This window comes from Rhododendron vialii, chromosome 4a, assembly GCF_030253575.1.
Source record: "Rhododendron vialii isolate Sample 1 chromosome 4a, ASM3025357v1".
Classification (NCBI taxonomy): Eukaryota; Viridiplantae; Streptophyta; class Magnoliopsida; order Ericales; family Ericaceae; genus Rhododendron; species Rhododendron vialii.
In genome coordinates, this window is record NC_080560.1 from 37,694,372 (window position 1) to 37,704,063 (window position 9,692).

The following is a 9,692-nucleotide window of genomic DNA, read 5'->3' on the forward strand; positions in this document are numbered from 1 at the left end:
TTGGCGCTAATGAGAAGTATTCGGAAAGACCATGATGGAGTTAGAGCGCTAGGAAGGCTTTGGAGACTAAGTGTTGAAGTAGAACTCGAGAGGAAGTGATCAGAATCTCCGTGAGCTCTACAGGGGAATGAGTTCAGCGCTCAGAAGTGGCATAGCGTGTTGCACAAAGTGATCAGAGAGTTGGCTAGCGCTACACCCTTTTTGGTGTAGCGCTACCTAAAGGTTAAGAGAGAACAACGGCCAAAGCTAGGTCAACGGAGTCAACGCCTCAAACAAGTTCGCGAGCGCTATACCATTTTTTGTATAGCGCTACCGAGGGTGTTAATTGGCTATGGAACGGTGGCGTTTTGGGTCGTTGCGGGTCCGATTCCGATTTGTTTTAGGATTTTAATTGCAATTAAGGGATTAATATAAAAGCCCTCTTAACACTAGTAGCTAGGTCATAACAGAGATACGTACGTTTTATTTTTCTTGGCTTCTTAACTTTTGGCTGCTGTTTTCAGGGATTATTTTCAGATTCAAGTTTGATTCAAGTTCTTTAAGGTTTTCCAGTATTTAATTGGTGTTCTTCTCTGGTAATCGTATCTGTTACTTTTCCGCAAGTCCGTGGTACTGTGTTATATTTTTATTTCAATTGTTTGAAGCATGTTTAGATCTAGGGTTAAAATTATTGCTGCATTCAATAAAGTTATGAGTGAGTAGATTCATAGAGTGCGGCCACGGGGCAAAGGCGTCTCGTAGCTAGTTTAATCAATGTTTTACCTCGGGGTCGAATTAATTTAATCTTTAAGCAGTTTTAGAAGACGAAAACTCTTCTAACAAACAAAACCCAGGCATCGCCGGAATTCGAATGCGCACGGATACTGGTGACAGGTGGTGCGCATTTGTTAGGGATCCTTTTTTCTATTCTAAAATCAACAAAGTGAATAATTGTGGCCCGAGTAAATATTGGTTAGGCTAGTTGCGGACGCTGAGTTCCCACGGCTGTACTCTCCTTTTTAAATCTTTATTTCATTAATTTAGTTGGGTAATTTAGTTAGTTAATCAAACTCTTTGAACTAGGGGTGGCTACCTAAGAGCCAGGATAAAATAGAATTCAACACTTTTGAGTCAGCACCGTCCGTCCGTTTCTGTGGTTCGACTCCGGTAATTCCGGATTTTGTGCTACACTGGTCGAGAGTCTTACGCTTGGGACGCGTCTTTATTTTAATACACCCGACAGTCAAGCATTTTTGGCGCCGTTGCCGGGGACGGCGACGTGTGTTCTAGAGTGTGAGTTTTCGTAATTTTTGTCTTTTAGTTGAGTCACCATAGGTAGAGAGAGGAAGGTGTCCTCTAAACAGGACCCTCTTTATTATCGCGACCCGACACATCGTTTAGTTCGAAAAGAACTGGAGTCGAGTCAGCCTGTGTTGTCTAGTTCTTCATCTTCTAGTTTAGAGTCAGACTCAGTTGAGCACCAGTCAGAGTCTATTCCCATTAGTGATTTTTATATAGATTTGCCTTTTGAGTCAGTTAGTGTCAGCAATCCACTTTTCCAGTCAGTTCCAGAGTCAGTTTCGGAGTCAGAATCAGAGTCAGTCGAGATGGGAGATAGGCAATTAGTCAATCCGCCGTCCTTGAGACAGCACATGCATCCCGAGAGGACTACTCCTCTCGGACCCATTGTATTCCCTCAAGAGACACAAGAGGCACGCAATGCCTTTACAGTCAAACCTGGTGTCCTTAATAGTCTCCCTAGTTTCCACGGGAGGGAGTGCGATGATCCGTACGAGCATGTGCGGACATTCGAGGGATTAGTGCGCAACCTTGCGTCTAATACCCAATATGAGAATGCGTGCCTCAAGCTGATTGAGGCGACGTTGAAAGATGGCGCGCTTCTGTGGTTCCGAATGCAAAAGTCTCAATCCTTCACCACATGGGCACAAGTGCGTGACGCGTTTTATAGGAAGTACTTTTCTGTGGCTAAGACTAAAACTTTTAGGCGTCAAATCCAAGGTTTTAGGCAGGAGAGGGATGAGTCATTTCTCAAGGCATGGGAGCGTTTCAAGGAATTGCTCCTAAGGTTGCCACACCATGGCTTTGAGAGAATTCAGTTAGTCGGTTTCTTTCATCTGGGTCTAAACGCTGGGTCAGTCCAGCACATAGAATATTCTTGCAAAGGGGATGATTTCTTGTCCAAAACAGCAGATGAGGCTTGGGATTTCTTAGATGACCTAGCTGATAGGCAGAGGGCTTTAGAACCATCCGATTTTGAGCGATCCGGACCTTCTGGGTCCAACGTTGTCCCGGTTACCATACGTGACCAGAGACTCCAGGCTCAGGTTGAGAAGATGGCCCAGAGATTAGAGGAGCTAGAGGTGAGGCAGGTTCGTCCAGTCAACGAGGTATCAATTGAGGAAGTGTGCGTGTGGTGTGAATGTAAAGGGCACACCGCGACCGTTTGCCTTGGGTTTATTGCCGCCAAGGGGGCGAGCCAGTTTAATCAAGAAGAGGTTAACGCAGTCAGGGCTTGGGATCCTTATTCTAACACGTATAATACAGGATGGAAGGATCACCCCAATTTTGGGTGGTCGGACTCCAGACCCGTAGGCGGAGGCCAAGTTCAACCCCTTGCGCTACCTCCACCGCAGCAGTTTCAACAGGCCCAATCGTCCAGGCCTCCTCAGGGCCAGGTCATCCCATTTCACTTCCAGCCACAGCCTGGTAGGGGGGCAGGTCCATCAACTCGTGGTCCTCCCCTAGGTTATTCGCAGATGACCGTGCGTGATCACACGTTAGAGGATACTGTCAATTCCCTGATGCAGTCACAAATGACATTTCAGACGGAATCAAGACAGCAAATTGGGGCCCTTACAACCCAAATGTCACAACTCACTGCAGTTGTCAGTCAACTACAGCAGGAGAAGGGTAAGTTTCCAGCCCAGGGTAGTGTAGCGGGTGCCCATTATTTGGGAAATTCTTCAGGTCCTAATGTTCAAAACCCGAATCAAGAGGAGGCTAAGTCAGTCACCATTCTCAGGAGCGGGAAGGAGATCGATAAGTCCATCCCATTAAAGCAGAAACCAGCTCCACCCCCGGAGCCAGTTGATGCACCAAGAGCAACTCCTGATATTGTTGATGTCCTTAGGAAGGAGGTAAAGAATGATGAGGAGTCACCTGAGGTGGTAGTGCCTGCAACTGCGGCCCCCATGACTCCAACGCCACCCGTTGCTCCATACCCAAATCGCTTGGTGGCGAAACCTAAGGTCAATGTGAACTTTCAAATGCTTGAATTATTCAAGAAAGTTCAATTTCCTATCTCTTTGATGGAAGCCATTGACGCAATTCCCCAGTTTGCTAAGGTCTTGAAGGATCTGTGCACGTCAAAGCGGAGAACCAAGAGTCAGGATAAAGTGCTTCTGACGGAGCAAGTGAGCTCCATTCTCCAGGCTGAGATCCCTACTAAGTGCAAGGACCCTGGTTGTCCCACCATCCCTATAGCTATCGCGGGCCAAAAATTCGATAAGGCTTTGTTGGATTTAGGAGCAAGTGTCAACTTGCTCCCTTATTCGGTATACTTAAAGCTTGGCCTAGGCGATTTGAGAGCCACACCGGTCACGCTACAATTGGCCGACCGGAGTGTGAGAGTTCCAAAGGGGGTGGTGGAAGATGTTTTAATTCAAGTGGGCGAGTTTCTTTTTCCTGTCGACTTTATTGTCCTAGATACTTGCCCAATACCGGAGGTCTTTGAGAAGACTCCTATCATCCTTGGCCGTCCTTTTCTAGCCACTTCCAGTGCTATCATGAATTGTAAAACTGGACAAGTCCAATTGTCGTTTGGGGACTTGAAAATGGAGGTGAAAGTGTTTAATGCAGAGAGCCGAGTCAAGATTGATGAGGTGAGTTTGATCGACACGCTGGTGCAGGAGCATGTCGATAATATTTTATATAAGGATCTTCTAGAGATAGCCAAGGAGGCGTCATTCTTAAATTCTCCAGAATTAGGGAGTTTGATGGAGGTGTTGGTCGATCCTGGGTGAAGTAGGTGAACTGGTTGAGGCGTTGGTCAATCCTGTTTATTCGGATGACCCTATTGTGTAGCCGTTGTGGCTACGTTCCGACGGGTAGCTTTTGCGTACCACTCTCTTCATTGAGAAGTGGACCCGGCCCCTAGTAATAGGGGTACCCATCATTGACTTGGGTCTTATAGCTTTCGCACGTCGCTATTAAAATAAGGATCGTGTGCCCAGCTCCGGTTAGTAAGGGCAATTTTGTGTTGGTAACATTGGATTCTACTAATTAAGTTATGTTGTTTTTGGGCAATCTATTTATATTTGTCTTTTATTTCTTAGTTCTTTATTTCTTGTCTTTTGTTTAGTTATTTTTCTTCTCTTATATCAAAAAGAAAAAAAAATTGAAAAGCGAAAAAAAATTGCATCATGGTCTTGTATAGCCACCCGTTTCTTGCCCACCGGCGAGGGATGGGGAGAAAAGTATGACACGTTGATCGCGTGAAGATTTGGTGGAGTATTTCTCTTTTTATTTTTGTTTTGGGAGCTCGGATACCACGAACCGGGCGGAACTAATGTTTTTTTTGCAGAGTACGGTGATTGGCCCGGAGGTTGGGTGACAGGAAATTCCTCGAACATCGGCTGAGGTCATGGTGGTTGGCTGCCACCCGTAGGTCTATTTCTTCTCCCTTGTGCTTTCTTTTGATGTGTCTCCATGCTCTGGGGATATAGCATGTTTCTAGTTGGGGGGAGGGTGTACCTTGTACATGTTTTGTTGCGTTGCTAGGGTAATTTTAGGGTAAATTTTTATTTTATTATTATTTTTTTTTTCCAGGGGATACATTTGTTATGCTTGATTGTATTGTTAGGCGAGCATTTTAGAATTAGCCGAATTATTGTGCCTGTTTTAATTCAAGTTCATGCATATATTTGGCGCCTTTGTGAACATGTTCGTGCTGTCGTTACGTTGAGTAAGTGTCCCCACGTAGTTAATAGTGCATCCTGATAAACATTCCCATATTCTTTGTTTTCTTTTTCTCGTATTTGCGGAAAATAGTAGGCTTTTGTTTCACAATTGAGTAGCTAGATGTTTTGCATGCATTTGTGAGAGTTGGTAACATGCATAGGGGATGAGACAAGGCATTTTTGCATGATTAGACCACATATGTGTCCCTTTGTCCAATCTTAAACCAGTCCGAGTCAGTTCTTGAGTCTAACCTAGGAAACTGGTGTGTGGGTTGGACTATAGTTTGGGGGGTCTAGCATTGTGCATCATGGATGTCTTATTGCATTGGATTTGGAGCATCGTTGTCGTCGGAAGTGAAAGTGAAGAAATCTTGATGGGTGTCATGTTTTGTAACCAAACCCAACCTTCAGGCCATAAAGCTAAGTTAAAAAAAAAAGCACCAAAAAAAAAAAGAAAGGAAAAGAAAATGTGGAGTTGAGGCAAGTTGGGAGAAATCAGCACCTACTGGCACATCAGAATAAGTGATTGTTTGATCATGTTATAGGGCAGTCCTCGACTCTGTATCAACCGCCTCAGTTTCCAGATTTAGAGGTCAGCGACAACTTTACCAAGAGCAGTTTGGATTGATTTTGGATTTCCATGATGCATGAAGCTAGGGTGGTGGTGTCATTTTATGTGTTTATTTCATGTTTTTCAGTGTCGGTGGATTATATTTGTTTTTCTAGTATTTGGGTCCGTAAAAATTTAGTTACGGATGTTTAAATCTCTTGTTGGACTTTGTTTGGTTGGCACCAATGGAAGCATGTTGGTAGCTAAGGGTAAGGTGGCGGCTAGTCTGGGTAGATGACCTTGCGCTACTATAGGCCGCCGCCTAATTTGTAGTTTCCCTTTCGTTCGGAACCATGGTCATTATAAGCCTAATTAAGTCCTTAGTGGACCCTGTGCACGTTGTTAAACTCTCGTTCATGCATGTTTTATGTTAATGTTGCTAATTTGGTGGAATCGTGACTGTATATATATTGTGCTTTTATTCTTTGTCAGCGTTGTCTTTGATTGGCGCGTGGTGGCCTTTGTTTCGGTCCCACGCAGTTCGCCAAGCGCTTTTTGCATGGAATGTTTGAGTGTTCTGGTGAGTGAGTGTAGCATCGTTGCCTTTGTGGGGGCATTTATCTCTGCATGTGTTTCGGCACTAATTTTGTTCATCTTTTTGCCAAGGCATGCATCCTTTTGAGTTGCAGGTGAGTGAGGAGGCGAAAATTTTTCGACCCGCCTATTTCTTGTACAGCATACATAACATTTGTATTCCCATTCGTGTCTTGTTAGTCTTTGTTTTGTTATTTTTCTTTTCGTTCGTTACTAGGGACTAGCAACGCTCAAGTTGGGAGATGTGATAGGCGCGTGGAATTCATGAATTTAAGCGCCTAAGTAGGGAAATTAGCGCGTTAGACGTGCATTTAATTCTCATTTTTCCATTTAATGCGTGCACATGGTTGGATTTTGTGTTTGAGCTTGATTTGCAGGAAATTGAGATGTTTTGGCGCTAATGAGAAGTATTCGGAAAGACCATGATGGAGTTAGAGCGCTAGGAAGGCTTTGGAGACTAAGTGTTGAAGTAGAACTCGAGAGGAAGTGATCAGAATCTCCATGAGCTCTACAGGGGAATGAGTTCAGCGCTCAGAAGTGGCATAGCGTGTTGCACAAAGTGATCAGAGAGTTGGCTAGCGCTACACCCTTTTTGGTGTAGCGCTACCTAAAGGTTAAGAGAGAACAACGGCCAAAGCTAGGTCAACGGAGTCAACGCCTCAAACAAGTTCGCGAGCGCTATACCATTTTTTGTATAGCGCTACCGAGGGTGTTAATTGACTATGGAACGGTGGCGTTTTGGGTCGTTGCGGGTCCGATTCCGATTTGTTTTAGGATTTTAATTGCAATTAAGGGATTAATATAAAAGCCCTCTTAACACTAGTAGCTAGGTCATAACAGAGATACGTACGTTTTATTTTTCTTGGCTTCTTAACTTTTGGCTGCTGTTTTCAGGGATTATTTTCAGATTCAAGTTTGATTCAAGTTCTTTAAGGTTTTCCAGTATTTAATTGGTGTTCTTCTCTGGTAATCGTATCTGTTACTTTTCCGCAAGTCCGTGGTACTGTGTTATATTTTTATTTCAATTGTTTGAAGCATGTTTAGATCTAGGGTTAAAATTATTGCTGCATTCAATAAAGTTATGAGTGAGTAGATTCATAGAGTGCGGCCACGGGGCAAAGGCGTCTCGTAGCTAGTTTAATCAATGTTTTACCTCGGGGTCGAATTAATTTAATCTTTAAGCAGTTTTAGAAGACGAAAACTCTTCTAACAAACAAAACCCAGGCATCGCCGGAATTCGAATGCGCACGGATACTGGTGACAGGTGGTGCGCATTTGTTAGGGATCCTTTTTCCTATTCTAAAATCAACAAAGTGAATAATTGTGGCCCGAGTAAATATTGGTTAGGCTAGTTGCGGACGCTGAGTTCCCACGGCTGTACTCTCCTTTTTAAATCTTTATTTCATTAATTTAGTTGGGTAATTTAGTTAGTTAATCAAACTCTTTGAACTAGGGGTGGCTACCTAAGAGCCAGGATAAAATAGAATTCAACACTTTTGAGTCAGCACCGTCCGTCCGTTTCTGTGGTTCGACTCCGGTAATTCCGGATTTTGTGCTACACTGGTCGAGAGTCTTACGCTTGGGACGCGTCTTTATTTTAATACACCCGACAGTCAAGCAAACAGTCAGGAGACTCAGGACCATAAAATTTGAACGGCCATATACAATGAAAGGGATGCAAGCAATAATACAACTGGAAACAACAAGTGCTATAGAGTGTGCTAACATGGCAAAAGCAACTGTGATGAACAGATACAAAGTTCAATAAAAGATCTTACCGAAAAAGAAAGTTCGATATTGGAAACGATGCACAGCCAGCTTGATTTTTGCCGGTCACCTGATGTAGAGTTGGTGGGAGACAAATAAAATTACACGCAGAACGATTCTATTAATCATTGAAAATTACAGACACAAACCTCTCACATCTCTCACACACATTCTTCTCTACTTGAGGTTGTGGATTCGTGGAAAATGGAAACCCCCATAGGAGTTCCCCTTCTCTCTTTCTCACTCGATTATACTCACATACACAATTATCAATAATTACAGCAAGGCAAACACATCTAAATCTGCTACGCCTCAACCCTCAAATTGATAACAGACAATTAGAACTCTGGCTAGGCCCCCCTTCTTCTCTCTCTGCCTTTGAGTCTTTCTACTTTGCAGAGAGAACAAATGCACCAACAACAGAAGAGATACAGTTCCATAACTGCCCCCCAAAAAGAAGATAAAGAATCCATAACATGTGCTATTTCCTCCGCAAAATGCTTTTTGAGTTCGAAAGCATAGACAATAAAGGAGGAGCAGGCAATAACACGTGACAATTGCAAGGCCAAAGGAATGTGCTAAAACTGCATAAGCACCTGTACTGAAGGCAAGCATCATCACCAGCATGGCAGTTAATGTTGGGATTATGCCCAGTAATCCCACCTGCAACGGAAGCGCAACAAACAAAAACAAAATCACACACAACCAAAATACGTGGTTCCCCAAACTCGGATACGTCCACGGAGAGAGAACAACTTTCACTAATATTGAACGAATACAATGAGATACAAAAAACCCTACTCTAGCTCTCAAGCTCTCGGTATTTTTATCTCTCCCACACTCATCAATATTCTCACAATTTTGCTCTTTCTCACACACTATGTTCTCTGCCTTTTTTCTTTCACACACAACACTTTACTTCATGGCACAACATCACTTTAAATACATGGCACTAGCTCTAGCACAAAGAGACTCTTGATCTGCTGAGAATCTGGATGCAGCACAACAAAGGCTCTTGGAACCAATTAAACACCACAATTACTCTATGCACAGCCGGCTTAAGCATTTCCAAAAAAAACACACAATAACTTAAGCCAATAAATGCACCAGCCAACCAACTATTTTCCTTTTCTTTTTTCAAAACCCACTACCACATGGGCAAAACCCAACAGTTAAAATAAGCCAGAAAGCAATCTCGTAGAGGTGTTTCCGCCTCTCCTCCCCTTCTTGCCCCGTGATGTTGTAAAGTGAGGCATTGACATATAAAAAACAGAGGAAGTGGAGCATATTACGGCTATAGTGTTGCTTATGACAAATGCTTTGACAGCTGCTTCTCTTACTAGAACGGCCATCCCTTGGTTTGGACCTTGGTCGCCATGGTAGCCGTCAGGTAGGGCTGTAAATGAGCTAATTAGCAGCTCACGAGTTCAGCTTGGTTCGACTCGATAAGGGCTCGGTTTGGCTTGGTTCGAAAGATAAATGAGCGAGCTCGAGCTCGATTTTGCGACTTGTTTGATAAACGAGCCAAGCTCGAACCTAGCAGGGCTCGGCTCGAACAGGTTCGTCTCGGCTCGAAATATATAGGTTCGGCTTGGCTCGGCTCGGAATATATATATATATAGACACACACACACACACACACTTTTTTTAGTTTTAACTTTTAGCCTTTAGGGTTCGGCTCGGCTCGTCTTTGTTGATGAATTCAAGCCGAGCCGGCTCGTTTATTCCAGACCGAGTACTAAATAGCCAAGCTCGAGCTTTGTACATGCTTGTTGAGCCAAGATTTTTCGGCTCTATTTGAACTCAAGCCGAGCTCGAGCCAC

The 9,692-nt window shown here is 43.7% G+C and overlaps 1 non-coding gene across 1 annotated transcript; it reads right to left on the reverse strand.

The window, feature by feature from the left end:
• Positions 1-1,974: 1,974 nt before the first annotated feature.
• LOC131325015 (small nucleolar RNA R71) lies at positions 1,975-2,083 on the reverse strand. Its single transcript, XR_009199583.1, has one exon. It is a non-coding gene; the product is annotated as a small nucleolar RNA R71 (small nucleolar RNA).
• Positions 2,084-9,692: the final 7,609 nt, after the last annotated feature.